The sequence below is a fragment of the Podarcis liolepis genome, assembly GCF_965112155.1.
Source record: "Podarcis liolepis genome assembly, chromosome: 1".
Lineage (NCBI taxonomy): Eukaryota > Metazoa > Chordata > Lepidosauria > Squamata > Lacertidae > Podarcis > Podarcis liolepis.
The window spans coordinates 104,490,628-104,513,894 of NC_139554.1; the positions used below are offsets into that span (position 1 = coordinate 104,490,628).

At 42.6% G+C, this 23,267-nt stretch overlaps 1 long non-coding RNA gene across 1 annotated transcript in view; it reads right to left on the reverse strand.

Annotated features, from left to right (window-relative positions):
- LOC310703350 overlaps positions 1-23,267 on the reverse strand; it is a 140,182-nt gene that overhangs the window by 48,230 nt on the left and 68,685 nt on the right. The window lies entirely within an intron of this gene.

Sequence of the window (23,267 nt, forward strand, 5' to 3'; positions counted from 1 at the left end):
TCATTAAGTAAATCCATAGAAACAATCCATGAACCACAGGAAATTGCTGCTCATTCATTCTACCTAATCACATCAAATTTTTGACTACATTTGCACAGGTTCAAGAGATACTGATTTTTGCATTGACGCACACAACGATGAAACAAAAGGAAATAGTTTGACATCATTTTTTAACAGAACTGTAACAAAGAGGGGGGAGGGGATTAAAGATATGTATTCCAATTCAGTAGGAACACTAGCACCCGGAAACTCATTTCCTTCCTTCTGTTGACGTGCACCACCAAGGATAAAGCAGAAACAGGGAAGGGAATGGTAAAGAATAATTTAATGGCTAACTACCTGCAAATACAAGAATAGTGGATGTAGGAGCATATGTCCAAGATCCAATTAATCCAGCATGGTAATGTAGCCACCTCCCTTTCCCTCCCCTTGCACACCCTCCATATCATCCCAAATCCACCCTGGAGGGCCAGAACAGTTTGGGGTGAGAAGAGACATCGTTCCATTTGGCAAGCAGAAATGGCTGTGCTGATGGAACAATCAGGAAAGCATGACAGAGAATTCTGTTGTCTCCGTGACATTTGTATCAGCTCAACACTATGTTGGTGAGTCAAATGTAATACAGCTGATTTCATTATTACTCCAGCGGTCCAGGAACATAGTTGAACACCCAGTTCCCCAGAACAGTCAGATTTGCAGAGAATGTTAACTAAGCAGTAAAGGAAATCAATATGCAGCCATCTACTGGTTGGAGGTGCTGAATCCACACATCTTTACAGAAGCCTTTAGCCATACAAAGTTCAGTAACGTAGGCTAGTGGGACATGCAGCAATTCTTTTCTCCCTGATCCCAGTTTACTTGAGAGCATTTCAGGACTGAGAGAGGCATCACTGGGCACTAAGACATCACCAACTTATCTGTTTATTATATGCTCCACTCTTCCTCAGTTGGTGAGCAGAAGCCCAAGGGGACAACTCTACAGATTTTAGTCAGGGATCAGTACACTGCAGCTCATAAGCACTGGAGACTTATGATGTCTTTTAAACAATATGTTTATTTACAACTATAGATATTGAGCTGGGAGGAGCAGACTGCCATTTCTTGCAAAGCTGCAAAAGATTGTGTGTATTGGTGCATTGATCCTCCTGGCTTGCCGTACTATGAGCTCTCTGGCAGCATACTTTTCCATTTCAGTTCTGCATTACAAACAGCAACCTGGTGCATGGCTTATTCCTTTTTTAAAAAAAATGATATTTATTGAATTTTTTTTAGAATTACAGGAAAAAAAGCACAGCAGAAAAAGAGAAAAAAAGAAAACAAAGGAAAACAAACCACATCACACAATGTAGGTTCAAAAAAACAAAAATACACCACAAACAGATAAAAACAAATCCATCATTCTTGATTCTTCAACTTTCATTACCTTCATTCTTTGACCTCCTCCTCCTCCCTTTTTTTGTATCCTAGTTATTAATTATCGCAGCAAATCCTTTCCATATTTCATAATATTCTGTCATTACATTACCTTAATCTATTTTCATCTTATCTTATAGAAAACCTTAAAACTTAAAACTTAAATCTTATTTTTACCAACTTTTCATAACCATAATATTATTGCCTAATTCATTAGACATTTTTGCTAGAGCCAAGTAATTACGTTCCAACATTTTTCTAACATTCATCAATTTTATAAACCAATCCTAGTAAAAAAAAAAAAAGAGATAAAAACAATCCAATCTTCATCCAGCGTCCCTCCCTCCTGGTCCCGGGTTTTGTCAGTCCTTTTTATCCATTGATCTAGCGCGTTAACCTGGTAACCTTATATCCGAGGCCCTTAAGTCTGTTCCATGTCCCTTCCGCGACTCTTCTTCATATTCTCCTTTCACTCGTGGGAACTCCAGCTTAGTAATGTTTTTGACCCTTTTCAACAAATCAGCCCCTTTTCCAGAGTCCAGACTAAACTCCATGTAGTATTTAAAAACATGTTTCAGGATCCCTCCAAGATTAAGAGCCTCCACAGCCCCGAACATCTCACGGCCCATTGCCAGACTTGGAAAGTCCAAACATCCCTGCATAGGGGGGGGGGGGTCTATCCAACCCCCCATTTCAAAACCAGTCCAAACTTTATCTTTCCAAATCTGGCTTTTTCCAAGTTCATTTGTCAAATCCAAAAGTTCATGTTCCTGCAGGGCCACAGCTCCCTCCATCTCTGGCGCCCAAGATTCAGCAACATCTTCTCTCATCTGTTCTGTCAGGGCACACTCCTGATCCAATTCCTGTGTGGGCTCCACATAGTTTCCCACTGCCTGTTCAAAAATTCTGACCGCATTAGTCATCAAATCCGTATTCTCATTTAGCTGTTCCAGTAGGGCATTTGTTTTACAGAGAGCACACAACAGAGCCTCTGAATACATTGTCCTACAAGGTCACAAGTCTATTCCCACGATTGTCATCTGTAACAGCTGCAAGCTCCCTGAAATTAGTTACAGTTTCACAGTCTCCCTCTAGGGGGAAAACTTCTATTTGTTCTTTCTTTTAAGGACAAATCTAGCAACAAAGTTTCCTTTTTGAGATATTATGTCCATATTTGTTCCTTTAAAATGCAAAAGGGAACAGTGGAATCACTATGTTTCTCTTCTTAACTATCTGTCAAAAGCGTTTGTCTCTGGTCAATGAGCTTCAAACGTCAATCCTGACTCCCCGCTCCAGGATCAGGACGGTGGAAAGTTACTTTACTTTAAACTCACTTCTGCAGGTTTAAACAGTCCAAAAAAGATCCCTCTTCTTCTCCTGCTTCCGAAGGGGGAGGGTTCAACAATTTTAAATGATGAAAGTTAATCTTTTAGAAGCGATTTTCTGAGCTCTAGTTTACGTTGTCTTTGCTTTATTCTGTCTACAAAGAAATGGAAGGCTGACTTCCTGTTTAGACCTTCCCGTTTCAGTGCCAAATTGAAGTAAATTTTTAAGTCCAATTCCTTTCTGCTCACAAATCCTTATTTAAAGTCCAATTGTCCGAAATTTAAGTACTCATGGGTGATTATTTTAGAAGCCAAATTGTCCCAGGAAAAAGGCAGCGCTCTCCGGCAACGGCTATGCAGCTTCGCTCCACAGAAAAAGCAGTTGACTCTCAGCACCGCGCCACTTCCCCCTCTTCGCTTCGGAGCCCGTTAGTGGGTTCCTTTGCGGGTGGGGGGCGCTAAGGGTGCCCGCCGAGTCCCATGGTCACAGGCTTCATCCGCCTGTGATTTTTCAAAGGGTCCCCACTTCGCCGTAGCGGAAAAGACCCGTTTCGTGCGGAGCTAGTCCCTCCAGATCAGAGCGAGTCCGCCATTGCCGATGGCGCCACCCCGGAAGTGTGCATGGCTTGTTCTGTCCACGAGGTATTTCACATTAAAGTTGTTGTTATTATACATATTCTGTGTGGCCTCATCTCCACGATACCTTTCTCACCCCCAAGAAAGCAGCATCTAGAACCCTCTGCCTGCCATGCTCCTTTGGTCTCACTCGCTGGCTGCATTGCATCCATAAGAGACATTAGCCCTGTTCCCGTGGTAATGTTTGCATGTGGCAGAGGGCAGGATCACCTTCAGGTGTAGGAGGCATGGGGAGAGGGGTGTGGTGTATTTTTCCTCCTGGAACATCAGGTACCTTTCCTGACTTGCGCACATCCACTGGATGTGAATGCAACCCTCTCTATACAAGTGGGATCTATGGAAAACCAGGACTTCTTCGTTTCATGATGTGTGTAGGTTCTAGTCACAGAGTCCACTAAATATGTAAAGATCAGAGTTGGGGATATTGGCTATGATCCCCCTTCTCCCTACATGCATTTGATGAAAGTATGAAGATGAAAGAGCTAACCCTCTCTCTCATATTCCTGTTTGAAATACAGAAATCAGCAAACCGGGAGAACAGACTATTACAGTCTGTAAAGGCTTAGATTGAACAAAGTCAAGCCCCACCAAAACCTACTAATATTGCATGGAACACAACTCAGAGCAGTATATCCATAGCTCTGCTTTCTACAGCCTCACAGTCTCTGTACCTCTTTTTGATTCCACAAGCTAGTTTGACGATTTTATTCTAGACAGCAAGCAGCTTTTCATTGGGGTGATACCAATATTAAATAAAAGAGCTGAAGGTTAAGGACTATTCAAAAGAAGCAGCTGAGAACATAATATAAAAATACTCATTCTCTAAAGCACACACAAATACAACGGGGTTTTTGTTTTATGTTTTGTTTAAAAAGGGCCCCCCTTTTATTATAAAGAATGAAAGGGACAGAGGACTCAGGGATAGTTATAGCATATTAACGCTCCACATAACATTTCAAAAGACAGCATGGTTTGAAATATAGGACCCAATTTTATGAAGAAACACAACTCTGAGATCAAACAATGCATGTAGTCAGCCTAATGCGTCTTTGAAATTGAAGGGGAGCCTTTGAACCTATGTGGCTTGGCTCTGAGAGAGATGTGTAGTCTAACTTATAGAAAGACTACACATCTCTTTCAGAGCAAGAGAGAGTTATATTAAAAAAAACTGGAGTAGGAATAGTCTTAATGATATGTAAGGCAGTGTCAAGGGATCATTATTTGCCTTTCACATATATTCAGTATCATAGGGTTAGAATCATAGAACCCTTGACCCCACAAAGGAAGAACATAGGTACCAGTCAGGGAGGTACAGAAGAAAAGATGAGGCATCACGCACAGGGCCTATGGGTAATTTTTACTCTCTTGCTTGGTAACCAGCTTATTCCCAGCTGATCAGACTTTCCAGAACTGTGAAAGTCTAGGGTGGATGTGCAAGTCCATAGCCGTGGAATACTTCCCAGTTAGCAAACTGGCCAACCTCAGCCTCCACACCCTGGTAAAGGCATGGTAACACAGGCACAATTAATGATGGTACAAGGCTCTAGATGTTAGAATTCCTGCTCCATGATTGCAGTCATGGGATTGTTGTCTTTCATATGACGGTGTATGTTTTGACTCCACAGAGTGGGAAGTGTCGGAGACAGGATGTTTGTGTTACTGTGTTCCGTGAAGTGGGACTATTCTCCTTTGTTCTTTCTCTCTGCTGTCTGATGCTAGAGAGAGAGGGAGCCATGTTGCAGTGCTCCGTATGTGTTTATATGTAGATAAAGTAGATTAGCCAAAATGCGGAGTTGCTGAGGTCTGTTACGCAAGCTGCGAAGACTCTGCGGATCCCTAAGTGTGCCGGTGTCGATTGGCATTGGTGGCTGTGATGTTCGGGCTGTTCGGGTTGAAGCTCCCAAACGATCGACCAGGAGGGAGGTAACATGCCAGTCGGGCATGTGTCTCTGCCAGGGTCCTACTCGAGAGTAGGATGAGCTCCTGACACTTCCATGGGAAGTGTTTGTATGTAGAGCAGGGGCCCCATTCCAGTTCCTTCCTTCCACCATGCTTACCTTTGAATGTCTCTGAGAAACTGTGAGCACCTAAGACCCGAGGACCTTGCTATAAGTTTGTCCACTGATTCTAAACAGAATTCTAAAATGGCAGCTTGGTATTCACCGTGATTCTGCCATGTTCAGCCATGCAGCACAGTTAGCAAACACGGCAGTGTGGGATCTTGAAAGATAACGTGGCTCATTTATACATTTTAGTCTTTGAATAGTTACGGCAGTAGATGCCTTGAGAAATGATCTCAGCACAACAATGATAGTTACCCCCCCCCCCAAATGTTATGAGCTTATATACATTAAGAAAAATGTTAACTGTCACAAGCCGAACATGTAATGATGAGAAAGTACTGCAGATTTCACCTTAGTTTAGCAGGTCTTTCCACAACAGAAACAATTCAGCTGCATCTTTGAAACTATATTATTTATCTAAAAGTATGGGGGGGGGTCCAACATCCAAATATTTATTACAGCTTGTGTGTGTGTGTGTGTGTGTGTGTGAGAGAGAGAGAGAGAGAGAGAGAGAGAGAGAGAGAGAGAAGCAGATGGGTATGTGAAACAGCAAGCTATTCTTCAGGGCAATTTACTGTGCTGGTGACATTTTTTCTGCTAAAATTATTATTTTTTCTGTCATTTTATGAGAAATGTAATTCGCAGATTTTGGTTCAGCTACAGTGAACCCAAAAATGCACAAGAAGCTAAATTAGGCTGCAGTCAACCCCATTTACCTGGGAGTAAGCCACATTGAATTCAATAGAATTTACTTCCAAGTAGACATGGTTAGGATTGTGCTGCTGGTTGTCAGGCAGCTTTGGACAAAGGTGATATTGCAAGCTTCGACATCTCAGCCAAGTACATCCTTGAGATGCTTCTAATTTGTTGACTTTTATAGGGGAGAGAAGGCTGTCACTAATTCTCTGATTAGTCTACCAGAGGTCTGCTTCCTTCTGTGAGTATAATCAGATTCAATGACTGGAACAGTTTCATTTCTTCCTCTTCACTTTTTTTTTAATAGAATTTTGCACTCCAGCTGACCCTCATTGTTTATGTTGATAGGTTCTAGGATGTCAGTCATTTTGCAACAGTTGTCTGGATACATTGATGAGATCTTGCAATAAAACATAACAAACTTAGAAGCCATAGACACAGTGCATCTTAAAGACTAACACATTTATTATGGCATATACTTTTGTGGACCATAGTTCACTTCATTAAATGCAACTGATTAACTGGACACTATTCTATGGAAATTTATGTCACGATAATGTTGTTGGTCTTTAATGCATTTTTAAGAGACCTTGTTGTTCTAAGGTACGCCAATCACTTCTAAGACCCATTGATTTGAATGGGACAGATAAGCACAGTAAACTGTTTCCTACGCAAACCAATGGAACATGGTGTCCATGGGTGTTTGAGGCTCACCCAGGAAGCTGGCAGAATTCAGGAAAAGGAGCTAGGCTAGCTCCAAGGTACCATCCTAAGATATAATCTCTGAAGGGATCAAGAGGCAACTGAGGCTAGAGACAACTGTAGGCCAACCAGATCTGGAGTTTGGCAGGCTCTAGCTCCCTGGAAAGGCCCTTACCTTAGAAAATCCCAGTTGACTTCTGGGAAAGCAAGTGCTTCCTAGACTGAATTCTTGTAATAAATCCATGTGCCCCAAATTGCAAAGTGGAAAAGCATGCTGAACATACGGTAAGTGGTTTAATGCTACTAGGAAATAGTTTAGCCTTAGTGGAATAGTTGTCTGGAAAGTGAAATGGTTGTTGAATTGGGCCTAAGCTACAAAATAGTTTCAGGATACTACAATACCCTTTTAAATAATGTCTCTATGAGACCAACTTCTCTGTTATGGCTCCTCACCATGATAAGGTGCAATCCCACTAATTTCCTGTGATATAGAATTTGTCGAAATACAATTGAGATTTATTACCCACATTAAAAGATCCCTCTCGTAAGATAATGATCTCCTGCTGCTACAAAAAGCCTCAACATTTATGGAAAATAAATGAACCTGTACAATGAATTACTGTTATAGTAAATGAGTACCATAAACTGAACCATGCTCTGAGATTAGCGCTCTGAATATTTGCACAATGCTTACCACTCAGACAAACCTTTCTTGATTGGTCTCTCTGTGAACATGTTAAACGTTGTATGTATGTAGCTCTGTACAATCATGATCCTGAAGATGTTAAGCATTCTTAAGTCCTACTGAAATCAGCTAAGTGTTTGGACCACAATACAAGACCACATTTGGACTTGCCCATTAATTCTGCGTTGGACTGTGGTCTTAATTTCCATACATTCATATCTCGAGTTGGTCAATAAAAAGACTAGGATATGTTTTCCTGCTACAGTGGTACCTCGCAAGACGAATGCCTCGGAAGATGAAAAACTCGCAAAACGAAAGAGTTTTTCGTTTTTTGAGTTGCTTCGCAAGACGAATTTCCCTATGGGCTTGCTTTGCAAGATGAAAACGTCTTGCAAGTTTGTTTCCTTTTTCTTAAAACCGCTTAAAGAGGTGCAGTTGCGACTTGACCATGCTTCGCAAGACGAAAAATTCGCAAGACGAAAAAACTCGCAGAATGAATTAATTTCATCTTGCGAGGCACCACTGTATTAGCAGGTTCCCCTCCCCCAACACTGAACACACACACAGGCACAAAATCTATTGGAAATTATTAGAAATATTCACTCTAGAGGAGGGGTTCCTAAACTCTGGCTGTTCTTTCTTTTCTTTTCTTTTTTTACTACAACTCTCATCACCCCAAGCTAGCAGAACCAGTGTTCAGGAATGATGGTAATCGTAGCCCCAAAACGGCTGGAGTTTGCAAAACCCTGCTCTAGAGCAATTTCCAAAGGGGGTTGTGTAAAGAATAGCAGGATGTAAGTTAAAAGAATGAATAAATATATTTATAAGAAGTGACAAACAAAACTTCTCAATCTGGAAGAGGCTGGGTCTTTTCAAGCCATCAGTATACTGATTATATTTCAGTCCACACTTCTGGATGACCATATCTGGCTGTTTCATGCAGATGTTAAAAAGCATGATGGACAAGACTGAACCTTAGGACATCCTATAGGCCAAAAACTACAGATTGGAACAGAAGTCTCCTAGAACTATCATCCGTGATCAACTCTCCAGGAAAGACAAGAGAAGAAAGACAAGTGTCTCAGTTCCATCCCAGCAAAGTGACCCAGAAAGAAACGTATCGTACCATGATTGATTTGTGTGCTTCTGTGTGATAATCTTACTGCAATTTCTATTTTAAAGAAAATTATGCTGGTGTTGGTGGATTGCCTCCAGAAAATTACTGCAATTGAATAAAATGATCCTGAGTTATCTGATTGATGTGTTAACTTTATCATCAGTCGTCATCATCATCCTGAAACTACGAGATAATGTTCATGTGCACTTAGGGGTGCTCTTTAAAATAACAGTGATTTAGTTAGAAATGAGTACTAGCACTGCTGCATGTTCAATAGATCATGTCAGGTGTAGTAGGACAGTGTTTGATTTGTATGAAGCATCACTAACCACTGTTTTAATATAAGCATCAGATTTCTCAATATGGATATAAAACATTGAGTGTGGTGGGGGTTTTCCTCATAAAATCTGTCATTTTACTATGTATAAATTGGTACCATTCCCTCTAATGCCATAGTTGGTTGGATAAGTAAGGTAGCAATTTTTACATTCCCGGGAGATTCTTTCACTATGCAGCAGTATATTACTTTGTAAATTTAAACAGGAAATAAATCATTTAAAATGCGAAAAAGTGCCTAATAGGACCTGTGAGCTTCCAGGATCTACAGAATGTTGACAGCAGCTGAGCCACAGAGAATGTTGAAGGTGTCTAGGGAGTGGGAAGTCAGGGAAATGGGCCTTCTCAAGCTCATAGAAAGCATTGCAGTGGTGGGGATAAGAGTCAGCAGGATGCAGACTGTAAGGTTAAAAATGCCTTTTCCCTGCTCTATTCAGGAATGTAGGAAAGGAAGAAGTGCACCTTATCCCCCTTTCCAGAAATCTCTTTCCACATGCCCTGCAATGATAGCTCTTTGAGCTCTTAATACAGGATTGCAGATATGATCTGACAGGCATTACTGAAACCTTGTGGGATGAGACTCATGTTTGGAATGTAGGAATTGAGGGGTATAACCTATTCAAGAAGAATAGACTAAGTGGGAAGGGAGGAAGAGTAGCATGATATTTAAAGGATGTGAAGACATGTGAAGAGATCTATGGGCCTGGAGCATGGAAAGCAGATTGAAAATATATGGGTAAAAATTGTAAGAGAGGGAAACAACAGTGACCTTACTATGGAGGTTTGCTATAGACCTCCAAGCATGACTGAAGACTTGGATGGTGGCTTCCTAGAGCAGGTTATCAAAAAAGGAGAGACATAGTAATCGTGGGATACTTTCAACTATCTCGAGATCTCTTGGAACTCAAACTTTGCCAAGAATGTAAGGGTCAACAAATCCCTCCATTGCCTTGCAGGCCATGGGGACTGGTAAGGTAAGAAGATCCATGCTGGATCACACCAAAGGCCAACCAGATGGGCTCTAAGACCACAGGACTCTCCCCACCTAGGATTTTCAGCAACAGGTATTCAGAGGGACACTGCTTGTGCCAGCAGAGCCAGAATATGCAGGACTGAGCAAAAGTCAATTGTTCTAGCCTGGTTGGAGTGAAGAGATGCCTGAAAAGGGTTGGACATTCCAGACCAAGGGTAGGCAAACTAAGGCCCGGGGGTCAGATCCAGCCCAATCACCTTCTAAATCCGGCCGGCGGATGGTACGGGAATCAGCATGTTTTTACATGAATAAAATGTGTCCTTTTATTTAAAATGCATCTCTGGGTTATTTGCGGGGCATAGGAATTCGTTCATTTTTTTTCTTTTTCTTCAAAATATAGTCTGGCCCCCGACAAGGTCTGAGGGGCAGTGGACTGGCCCCCTGCTGAAAAAGTTTGCTGACCCCTGTTCCAGACTCCTGACACTTCAAAAAGGACACATCATTTTAGTTACTTTACTGTCTTTTAGTTATTTTGCCATTCTCCATGCTGCCTCTTTCACCAAGGAGAGTCCAGAAGGCTAGCAAACAATAATAACGGTATAAACTGTTTTACTTGTGCTTATAATTGCTTGATTATACTGTTGTAACCCACCGTGGGGCCTTACAGCAAAGGGTGGATAAGAATAAATAAACGGAAAGGGTTGCATCTGCTTTAATTATTTATAACAGATGCAAACCACAAAGTCCCACAGTATGCATTCTAGTTAATAAATTAGCAGCTTCCAGAATCCAAACCGTTTTAACAAGTTCCAGTAGCACAAGCAACAGAACCGAGCCAGCGTTATTCCATATCTGATGACTAGTACGCATCAGGTAAGCTACCTAAAGCAGACACACTAATGAACTATGGGAGGAGGCTTGGCATCCAAGAAGCCAGGAGACAGGGTGTTTGCCAGGGAATTACATGGATTCCCATGAACACACCCAAATGATCAGAAGGTGCTGGGAAGGCTTTCACAATGGGAACCGTAGGAAGGAATCTGCTGATCAGCAGAGCCAATAGACTCCCCCCCCCACACACACACACCTTCTTCCCTACAAAGTACACACAGTGATGGTGGTGATAATGAGGATGATTGGGTGGTATCCAGTAAAGTCCACCTAGTGAAATGAGAGAGGGAGAAAACATTTGGGTGATTTCTTCCTCCCCATGGTAGTGTCCTGCACCAGCTCTATAGTTACGCTAGGGGCTATGCAGCATATTTCGGTGGGCAAAGGGGGTTTCCAAAAATTGCCTCCTTTTCTTGTTCCACTGATGGATTCCTTCCGTTAGCTAATAAGTGTCATTGGACAACGAGGATGATTAATACAGGCTAATAGCCAACTTCATGTTCCAGCTTACTTTGTTTTCTTAAAGCTCTGTATTCTCTTATTTGATATGTAGCGACTTTTATTTATCTGAGATGATAGGAGACACCCATCACATTCCTATCGTATCATTCTGGAACTGAAGTGCAATGCATTCTGTAGCACAATATCAGTGTGTGTGTGTTTGGTGTTGAAGTGCAGATGATGAAGAGCAGCTGGTTTCTGTCTACGTCTGGCAATGCAATGTGAGAATCCCAAAGACTCGACTGACAGCAAGATGTCCACACTATGTCTCCGGCTGCAGCTCTCTCAAAGATATGGATGCCAAAGCTTAATTGAAGATTGAAGTTCAGTACAAGGGAAAGGTCTAATCTTCACTCCTGAAGTAACCTTTGGCAGCCAAACTTTGTTGTGAGTTGCAGTGAAGACATTGCCCGGACATCTTGCTGCCAATCAGTTCATCAAGATTTTCACATTGCATTGCCAGAGCCTTCACTCCATTAGAAAACCTCTGCTGCAAACACTGCAACACATTCAGCGGTGTTTGATAAACGCAGAGTATAGACAGGGAACAAAAGCAGGATCTAGAGACATCAAAGAAGCGTTTCAGTTTAAAGCGTTGTAAATTTAAACAGGGAAAACAGTAGAGAAAAATGGGGTTCCATGTCGCCATCTGGTGGCAAAATGTTATATTGCACATACAACGCATATAAATCGCTTTTTCTTTATCAGTCTAACTGAGTACAAAATTAACTAGCCAAGAATGAAATCCATAAATAATGTCCTCATTGCAGCTCACTCAAGGGATTGGATGCCAATGATTAACTGGCAATAGAAAGTCAGCACCAGTAAGTCATTAGCAAATCAAGTTTGGCCAGAAAATCAAGTTTGGCCAGAAAATCAACCATTTTTTCAGTAGTGGAGTTGTGGACCAGCAGTATAACTTACTGAGCACTGAAAAATGCTACTGCTCTTCATTCAAGACAGCAGTGTTCCGGGTTTCTCCACCTCTCCATTAACATTCACAGGATTTTGAAAATTTGCCCGCATTGCTATTCAGAGGTATAACTACAATCACGAAAATAGTTGTGTTTTTTCACCTTCTCTAGAAGCAGTTTAGAATTTAAATATGCCCATGGTCTTCATCCTTCATCACAAGTATGAAATGACAGATAGTGGACATTTTATACACAGCCTTGGGAGACCCAAGTATGAAATGTTACTCAGCCATGAAGTTCAACTGAGCAACTTAGGTTGTGGATTTATCTCTCTAGCTCTCAGCCTAACTTATGGCCCCTGCCAGACAGAGAGAAAGAGAAAGAGAGAGGGGAGAGAGAGAGAGAGAGAGAGGGATGGCAGGCCAAGATGCACATTGCCCTGAGTTCCACAGAGAAAGCAGGAAGTAGAAATGTGATATGTTAAAAACAATCTGAATTAGTCCCAAAATATCCATGGAAATGGATTGTGGGGAGAGTATTGTGGCACTGAAGTCCTGCTCACAGATTTCCCTTAGGCATCTGGTTGGCCACTACAAGAGCAGGAATGGATGCTGAACCAGATAAGACTTTGGACTGATCCAGGAATGCTCTCCTTAGGTTCCTAAACAAACAGGACAATGGGCATGGTGGCCATCCATTAGAACATATATGAACACTATTTTCCAGAGCACAAGACTGAAGAAGTTGAAGACTTGTTTTCATTAAAACAAGTTGAGTAAATGAAAGGGGCCTTTCATCTTAAATTGTTCAGACTAATAAGCCGTGACTAATCGTTTAAGTAGAATGGAAAATATTGCCTCTACGTAACCCATCCAAATGGAAAAGAGCATCAGTGAACTGAAATGTAAAAAAAGGTATATAAATTTGAACATGGGAGGAGGAAATTTCATTCAAGTAATGCAGGCATTTAAAAATAACAGAATTAGCAATGCACAGGGTGATTGCCATCTCCTTTCTTTTATTCCAGGTCACTGAAAATAAGCCTCGTTGAACAATAAGTCAAAACTGAAACTTTTACTTGGAAAGAAAAAGATAAAGCTTGTTAATTATTAGCTTGTTAATAATAGGCTTCCTTTTTACCCACCAATTTTTTTTTCCAGTCAAGCTTAAGGACATGAGGAGGTGGTCAGTTTCTTCCAAAATGTGAAATAATTTGTCAGAAGACAAATACAGGGTGAATGAGCATACAGAGAGGGGAATGGGATCAGGCTGGCAGTCCCTGCTCCAGCTTGGGCATGCTCAGTGAGGGTATAGTCCCTGGGTGAATTCATGCATTGTTTGAGGGGAACATCTTCCAGTAGGAAGGCCAGATGCCCTCATGAGCCTTCATGCCTCACAGAGCTACATGCCAACAGTGGCTGCAGCCAGAGGGAAAAGCAGGTGGAGAAACAGATGTAACTCTAACCTTGAACAAGAGCTTTTGCGTAAGTTGAAGTAACTATTTGGAGTCAAGTTGGAGTGAAGAGATACTCAATTGAGCAGGGGCGCTGACTTGACCCACACACACATGGGGGGAGGGAGCATCACCTGCTGCATCATGTAACATGTCATGTGACACATCCTACCTCTCCCCTTGGGTGCTGGGCCCATGATGCCAGTGCTCATGTGCTGGGTGTGGAATGGGGAGCGGGGAACTGGGCTCAACGCTTGACCTCCTTCTGCCCGTGCAATATCAGGCAGAATTTGGGAGGCAGCCCCCTCCTTGAAAATTGGGGGGTTTGTGAAGACCCCTCAGCCCCCACTATTCGGTGTGCCTGCAGTTGAGAGATAAACTGTTACTTCCTCCAGCAATTCTTTTCTTCAGTGTTTCTCTCTGGGACCGCTAAACCATTAGATGTGGGTGCTGAAGCTTTGGGCATGCTCCTCCCGAAGGAGGTGCAGCACCCAGTCTCTCAGACAAAATGGGTGGCATGAGTCTGGAACGTCATCTTGGATTTATCTCCGCTATTGCTTCAATGTCTGAAACTATAAAAGTGAGGTGGCACTTAAAGCATGGGGCGTAAGCATTATTTGACATATTAAGGGCACACTGTCTTTTCATTGTACTTGAAATGGGATGAATGATGGCAAAGCTATTGGATGGATGGGTAGAGCCACCACACGCCACCTTCCTCCACGCCTGCAAATTGAACAGGAGTCCTAGAAGTTCTAAGTAACTTCAGATGGCTACACCCACCCAGCCTGCAGACTGAATTAGAACAGGACTCAGCCATAAGGGACATCACCTTCCTCCATGCTTGCAAATTTAGCATAAATCCTACTAGAGTCATACCTCAGAAGTCGAACGAAGTCTGTTCGACTTCCAGAACGTTCGGAAAACAAGGGGCAGCTTCCGATTGGCTGCAGTAAGCTCCTACAACCAATCGGAAGCCGCAGAACCCACATCAGACCTCTGGGTTCCAAAGAACATTCATAAACCGGAACACTCACTTCTGGGTTTGCAGCGTTCAGCAGCCAAAACATTCGACTCCCAAGGCGTTCGACTTCCGAGATGCGACTATAGTTCTTTTAAGTACCTTTAGATGGCCACACACACACACACACACACACACCATTAGACCTTAAACACCTCAGCCTTCAGATTGACTTAGGGCAGGATTCAACCATGAGAGACATTCTAGAAGATCAAGCAAGCAAGGCCATCATTGGGTGGGTGGGTGGTTCTTCTGGGTCAATTCCCATGTACACAAAGGGATGCTGTTTGAGTAAATAAATAAATAAATCCTTCATCAGCGTCCAGATTTTTTCATGTCAGAGCTTTTACAATTCCAGAAACCTTTTTTTTTTTTTTTTTTTGGTGGGGGGAGCGAGGGCAATCTAATTTCCTCCTGCTCATCAACAAGTGATCATAGGTGAGGTGACAGCAATCACATGACATTCATGGGGATTTCTCCTTGGAAATAGCAGTATACAAGCAAGGATCAGACTTTTTATACAACACACAAACATGCTTACCAGCTTTCTGAAAGGCATAAGGGTCTCTGTCTCTCACACCCAAGGATTTCTTACATGAACTGCACCATGAACATTTTGCATTGTGATATTTTTCTTTGATATGTATTGCTAATGGTGTTCTAGCATGTGCAAGGAAGGGCTCCTCTTGCATTCTGGCCAAGTTATAGTATTACCTCCCCAAGACGTATGTATATTTGAAAAAAAGTCACTAGTGGATTTGCAGTTATTAAAAAAATGGCTTATTTTTAATTTCGCTCCTTGTCACACTTTTTCCCATTATTGCCGCTTCTGATTCTGTAAACCAACTACCCACTCAACACCTGCCATTTGAATAACTAGTGGGGTGCTCCAAAAGATTTAGTCATGGCATTTGGAAAACATTAGACATCACAACCAGCTATTACAAATAATAATTCTTTTTTTCGTTATTATGGCCTTTGAAGGGCACACGCTCAGTTACGATTACCCTAAATTTAGCTCTGTTGGCCTTTCGAATAATTTTCAATCCACAGAGTTGGCTAGGCACAACGATATATTTTTGCAGTATCTGGCAGCACAGGGCACAGCACATAAACTGAAAGCTTGACGTGACCCTCCTGGAGTTCCTTTGTACTGCCCATGTGATCTTGTTGGGATTTCGAGAATCCCACAATCTACTTCTAAAGTGAATTCCTAATGCTTAGGGTTGCAAGTTTGGCTCTGCAACCATCATTTGCTCTAAGCACATTGCTCCAATCTACAAGCAAACCCAAGGAAGAGGATTGCATAAGTGCGTTTGTGTGTGTAGATTGAGAAAGGAAGGAAGACTCCCTGTCAGTTCTGTGTTAAGCAGTGCTGCCACCCTGTGCTTGAGGGATGATTAAAGAGGCAAATCTAGAGTTGGTATGCAACATGTGTGACTCTATAGTTCTGTGATGGAGGGTGCTTTTTAACTGTAAACAGACCTTATCTATAAAACAACAAAAACGAGCAACCATAGCCTGATATTTCTTGGGGTTTTAATTTACATGCACATGGTCTCTCGGAATTTCAGTTAGTGATAGTCTAATCTCTCCTCTTCACTCAATTTGTCATTGGGTTGCGATTGCGAGTGTGCTTCTGAATTATTTTTTTGAAATGTCTTCTTTTGCAGTTCTATGTTACTTTCTTTCTTTCTTTCTTTCTTTCTTTCTTTCTTTCTTTCTTTCTTTCTTTCTTTCTTTGCACATGGGATAAGCAGAAAGAGGCGGCAGTAACAGCAGGGTCACCCCCGTCAGATGGGTACCACTAGCCATCCTCTGCGCAGTCTGGTTTTGGAGGCTCTGACATTCTGTCATTGAAGCCGAAACCAAACATCATGACACACAGCTTAATAAAAAAAACAACTGCTGGGTTAGAGGACAATCATACACACACACACAGTTCAGATGATTACATTTTAGTCTGCTTGGGTGAGTAAACTGAGAGAGTTGTTGTCTCAAGCAGTTGTGTTAAGAAGCATTGAAACTGAAGTAAGTTCTCAGTTTCATGACAGATCAAAAGAGGGGTTCTAAGTATGCTCCTGAAGGAAACTTTGACTTATGGCATTCATTTTTTAAGGTTTATGAATCATATTTTTATGTGAATATATATGCAGTTTAAGGGACGCAGGTGGCGCTGTGGGTTAAACTACAGAGCCTAGGGCTTGCCGATCAGAAGGTCTGCGGTTCAAATTCCCACGACTGGGTGAGCTCCTGTTGCTCGGTCCCTGCTCCTGCCAACCTAGCAGTTCGAAAGCACATCAAAGTGCAAGTAGATAAATAGGTACCGCTCTGGTGGGAGGTAAACGTTTCTGTGTGCTGCTCTAGTTCGCCAGAAGCAGCTTAGTCATGCAGGCCACATGACCCGGAAGCTGTACGCCGGCTCCCTCGGCCAATAAAGCGAAATGAGCGCTGCAACCCCAGAGTCGTCCACGACTGGACCCTTTACCTTTTATGTGCAGTCTATTTACTTGGTTGTTGTCTTGTTAGAGCATATAATTTTGTAATGAAGTAATTTTAAGTATATTTCTAATTTTATATATCTATATTTTGTCAAAATTGATATTTTTGCAGTTGTCTTTTTTTAATGATGGGTCTGGCATTGCCCTCATCGATCTCACTTGATATTGATGCGAGTTTTTGTTTTTTGTTTTTTACCCTAGTGCTAATTGCTGATGGAAGGTGCTTTTTAAAAATCTGGATTGCGGCTGAATGAGGAAGTGATAAACCTCTCTCACCCACCCATCAGCGTGCTGTAGTCCTGATGAAAATTCTACCATTCCCTGTGCCTGCTGCATTATTATTAATTTTTTTAAAAAAGAAACAAACAGATGTGGTTGCTTGCTAATCACATTAGCAATTAAAGTAATGTCTGGTTTGGCCATGAGGAATATCATCCATGCAGGTGCAAAATAGGCACATTAGCTCATAATATTCTCCATTTAAATTGCAAGCAGAATACCACTTTCAGGGCAAAGGAGCTCATCTCGGAAATATATTTACAAACAGGGAGCTGGGCAAATCTGAATTGAAAGCCGGGTATCCAAATTCAACACTGTCATCACTAGTTTACGCAAGAAGCCAAACATTCCAATTTTTTTCAAGTAGACTTACTTTTGACTACATAACACATCCTCTTGTTAGCTCAGTTTGTTAGAGCATGGTGCTGGTAACGCCAACGTTGGAGGTTCAATCCCCATACGGGACAGCTGCACATTCCTGCGTTGCAGAGGGTTGGACTAGACGATACTCAAGATCCCTTCCAACTCTACAATTCTATTATTCATGGAGTGGTGTGAGCATACCCTCCACCCTCCAACATTTCTCTGATGAAAATAGGGATGTCCCATTCCATAATGATATATTTTACTATTTATACCCCACACATCTTGCTAGCTTGCCCCAGCCACTCTGGGCAGCTTCCAACATACAGTGATACCTCAGGTTAAGAACTTAATTCGTTCTGGAGGTCCGTTCTGAACCTGAAACTGTTCTTAACCTGAGGTACCACTTTAGCTAATGGGGCCTCCTGCTTTCGCCGCGCGATTTCTGTTCTCATCCTGAAGCAAAGTTCTTAACCTGAGGTACTACTTCTGGGTTAGCGGAGTCTGAACCTGAAGCATCTGTAACCTGAAGTGTCTGTAACCTGAGGTACCACTGTATATAAAAAACATAACAGAACATTTTTTTTAAAAAAAAACCTTTCCTATACAGAATTGCCTTCAGATGGCTCAGGGGTCCAACATTTCTCCAATGAAAATGGGGGTGTCCTAAGGGAAAGCAAGACATTCTGGGATCAAATCAGAAAGCGGGAGGGCTTCTTTAAATCAGGGACATCCCTGTAAAATAGGGAAATTTGGAGGGTCTGGTGTAAGGCCTATGCAATTAACCTCCTCCTTTATCTTTGCTGGGGTGAAAATATGACTGCATGTCATATTTCTGCATGTGGGCATAGAATTCTGTTTCCATGGGAGGCCTTTTCTCTCTCCTTCCCTATAAGCCCTTGGGCCAAGCAAACATGCATGGCACAGCTCTCCAGCTATATTTATTACCTTCTACTGGAGGACCAGATGCACTTCTTTTATGCATCAGGCAGCCCAGGGATCCACTGTGGCAGTTTTGTATGTTCCCCAGGCTCATGGCTGGAAGGATGGATAATTTCCAATGTATTTTTTAAAATGAGCTTCTCACATATGCACATTTTATTAAGATGTGCTCCCACTGACCATGCTCTGCCAATTTGTCATTTCTGTTCTTCCTTTATTCATTCTCAAAGGGAAAATAGACACTTGCATTTGGCATCCAGGAAGTTCTCTTAGCTTTGAGCAAGAAAATACAATTGTTCAAGTAGTTGCCCAGGAAAACACAAATGGCCACGCATCTCATGGGAGGTCAGGTAGCTTAGGCATTAACATTTCCAAAAGCACAAAATGAGAACTTCAAGTTGTATACTTGTGTGCGCACATGAGATATATATATATATATTTCACACACGTCTGCACACATACTAGAGCGGATCGTAATTCATATATATGGTTCAGGGTATGGGTTACAGAAGTATGGATAAAGTGATGTATCTTGTTCTGTGCAAGTGAGTGAAGATGAAAATGCCTGATACAAGCAATTATTTGCTGTTGCTATAGAAACTACCTTATATATATAAAGGACAATGTTTTACGTGCTGCTATTATTAAGTACATGGCAGAAGTTTGCGTTTTTATGTTTACATTTGCATTTCCTTTCATTATGTTTGTGTGCGTGAAAGAATTTTGTGATTTTAGTTTGTGAAGATTCATATCTTATACCTGTTGCTGTTATAGTTTGGTAATGGTGCTGAATCTCTATTCCATACGTTATATTTAAGTGCCTTGATTCCCAGATGGCTTCAAAGGACTAAATGGTGGGATAAACAGAAATTTAAAATCAAGAAGAGATTTGAATTTAAATGAATTCTAACATTTTAATTTAAAAAATTAAAACGACTACTGTTAGAACCTAGTAACAGTAAATGATTGCCTGTGCTTGTGAAACAGCCACAATAGATCAAACACTATATAGAGACCAACTTCATATTGCTTAGCACCACTGGCTCCAATGCAGTCCTATACAATGGTGGCATTTTGATTGTACAGGTATGAGCTGCTGAGTGATGAGATCCCAAGTGATCAGCATGGATGTGTGAACCAAACTTTGGAGCAGCTTACTTGCATTATAAAGAACATCATGATATTTGGGGGAGATCCTGCTTGCCCAATGCCAACTGCAAGCCTTTGCAAATGTTTGGGGGCCTAAAAGATTTCTCCCCTTCCCCATCAAACCCTCATCTAAAAATGCTGAACCTTCTGGGTTTTGTTGTTGAATGTGAACACGGTTGCCCAACCTTGGGTGCCTGAATGCTGCCAACTCTTTCAGAATTTCTGAGAAGTATTCTTATTGTACTGATTAATTAGCATTTTAGGAATTTTGTACTGTGCACTGCTTTCTAATTTGGCTTTTACATTATTTTACCAGTTTGTGTTTGTCAGCCTTGGCTCATTTGGGAGGAAGGGCAGGATAGAAATGTAATAATAAACAATAAATAATTAGTTGTTAAGTCACTGCGAGACACTTTTTTTTTGTAAATCACAACTAACAAATGCAATGAAATTATAAATAGGAGTAACTGTAATAGCACACCCACCAATTGTCCTGATTTGACTGGGACATCACTGATTGACAGAAGCCGCTCTGGCTTCTCATGTCAATTTGTGATGTCCCGCTTCCTCTACTGCTGCCTCTGCATACCCTCCAACTTCTTTTAACCTAAATCTGGGGTGCCCCTACTCCACCATGTCACTGCCCTCCAGCTCAGGCCTGACATTGCCACTGCCACACACCCACCCCAACCTCGCCCTCACTAGCTCAGGCCACTTTGGCTCACAATCACCACCATTGCCACCCACCCACCCACAGCCTTAACTTTGCTGACTGGGCTCTCTCTTCACCTCCATCACGACCGCAACAAGGCCGCCGCCGCCATGACAACTGTCCTGATTTGTAGTAGTTGTAATATAGAACAGTGTGCCTTTGGGTAGTCTCTCCCTCTGTCTCCTTTGTAAACAGGAAAACTAACCAATGTTCTGAATTTGAGATGTGTATTTCTTGCTAATTCGCAACCTGATGGCACTGCACTAGTCTGGTTGTTGATAGACCTTGCATATTTTTGAAGCCTGGAAAATGGCGGTTCTGAAATGCTTGGGGAGACCACCCTCCTCAGACCTTTTCTTTTCAACTCATGGAAGGCGATGAAAACATTGGCTGGGTGGGTCCGGCCTGCTCATCTGTGCTGCCACCCTCTTGTTTGTTTACTTCAGAGGAACACCTGAAAAGTGCTAATATATAGCCAGTAGCAAGACAAACAGATGCTCTGCCCCGATAATTAGAACAATCTGAAGTCCCTCTCTGTGGAACTTTGAGGCTCAAAGACCCCAATCACTTAACTTTCATCCTTTGCCTTAAATGACTGACTAAGCTTTTATGCAAGATTTTCACCAGCAGAAAAAGCAACCGTTCAGCACACTCTCATAAGTCTGTCATGATTTAAACATCCACAAGCTTCTGGATCAAAATCTTTCCTCTCTTTCATTAAGGGAAGGAAATCACACGTCCTTGTAAAGCTGAGCCGCTGCTGGGCATATTCGTTTGCTTTTACATTTATCGTTGAGATCAAAATATCAGAGAAGCTGGTTGTTGCAAGTGTCGTTGGATCCATTTATCGGTATCCTGTATGTAGCTCCAATTATAGGCATGAGTCATAAAGAACAAGAAGGAAGAAGGAAAAAGGAAAGAGACTTGAAGTATTGGCATGGTTCCGGTTGCATGTCTGAGAACAGGTCAGGCAGTCAGTATTTACCACAAAGTCTGCCCACCTATATCCTCCATTATTTTTTCCAATAGGGGTGGCTTGGATATTTCCCCTTTTCCTTTTTTTGGTTTAGTTTCTGTAACTTAAGGAAACATTACAAAACTAAGGCACAGGCTGCAACAGGAAGATTCTACATTTGTGTGTACTAAATAATCACAAAATATCTAATTCTGGGTAGTATGTAGCTAAACAGTTAAGCTATCACTATGAATTTTAGCTGCGCAATGTAACTTCCCCACCCGTCTCCTCTCCCCGCATATCCCCTACATGCCCCCTAAATCTGCTCTGGACTTTAGCCAGCCATTAGCCAATTGTGACTGAGTGAGATTATCCACTTACCTGTGGGCTCTGGAGACGTAGAGGTGGGGGGGGGGGAATCAGCCATTTTCCCACATGGTTGTAGGAAGGGACAGAAAGAGATGTCTGGCACCTTCTTCCTAGCCATGCCGGAACAGTGGGAAGGACCTGTCCAGCAGGCCAATCAGCTCACAGGGAAAGGCAGCCCCACCCCCACAGTATTTAAGAGGGCAGCCTTGTGTAGGTTGCACTGTTAGAGGTCAGCACAGGATTCACCCCCCAACCAGACTTGTGGGCCTGCATGGAGGGGAATGGGCAGGAAGGCAAGGGACCTTGCTATGGTTGTATTCGGGGCCAGGGAGGATTTTTTCCTTCAGATAACTTGGCTGGTCTGCAGGTTTTCACCTCACAGCAACTGTCATAACTTTGGCAAATAAGATATTGACTTACTGCCCCAAGGCTTCCGGACACCCACCCGAAGCACGGGGAGCCCTCCAAAGGCTTCCGGACACCCTCCCGAAGCACGGGGAGCCCTCCAGAGGCTTCCAGACACCCGCCCGAAGCACGGGGAGCCCTCCAGAGGCTTCCAGACACCCACCCGAAGCACGGTGAGCCCTCCGGAGGGCTTCCCGTGCTTTGGGCGGCAGGCTGCTGCCCCAAGCCCGCGCGCCCGGCAGGACTTCCCGCCGGGCGCGCTAGGCTTGCGGATAGCTTCCTGAAGCCTGGAGAGCGAGAGGGGTCGGTGCGCACCGACCCCTCTCGCTCTCCAGGCTTCAGCGAAAGCCTGCATTCGCCCGACGCACACACACCTCTTCATTTTTGGAGGGGGAAAAGTGCGTCCTATGGGGCGAAAAATACGGTATATCCTTAACTGAGTAAAAAAAGAGAAAAAGGTAAAGGTAAAGGACCCCTGGATGGTTACGTCCAGTCAAAGGCGACTATGGGGTTGTGGGACTCATCTCTGCTTTGAGGCCGAGGGAGCCGGCGTTTGCCCACAGACAGCTTTCCGGGTCATGTGGCCAGCATGACTAAACCGCTTCTGGCACAACGGAACACCATGACGGAAGCCAGAGTGTATGGAAACACCGTTTACCTTCCCGCAGCAGCATTACCTATTTATCTACTTGCACTGGTATCCTTTCGAATTGCTAGGTTGGCAGTTGTTATTTTGTTGTTACTGAAGGCAAATGAGGCTGAGAACGTAGTCCAAGACCACAAGGTTAAAAATATAATTATTAGAAGCATTGCAGGCTTTCTAAATGTCTAATTCTATATAATAGCCTGTTTTCAGGGTCCCTGTT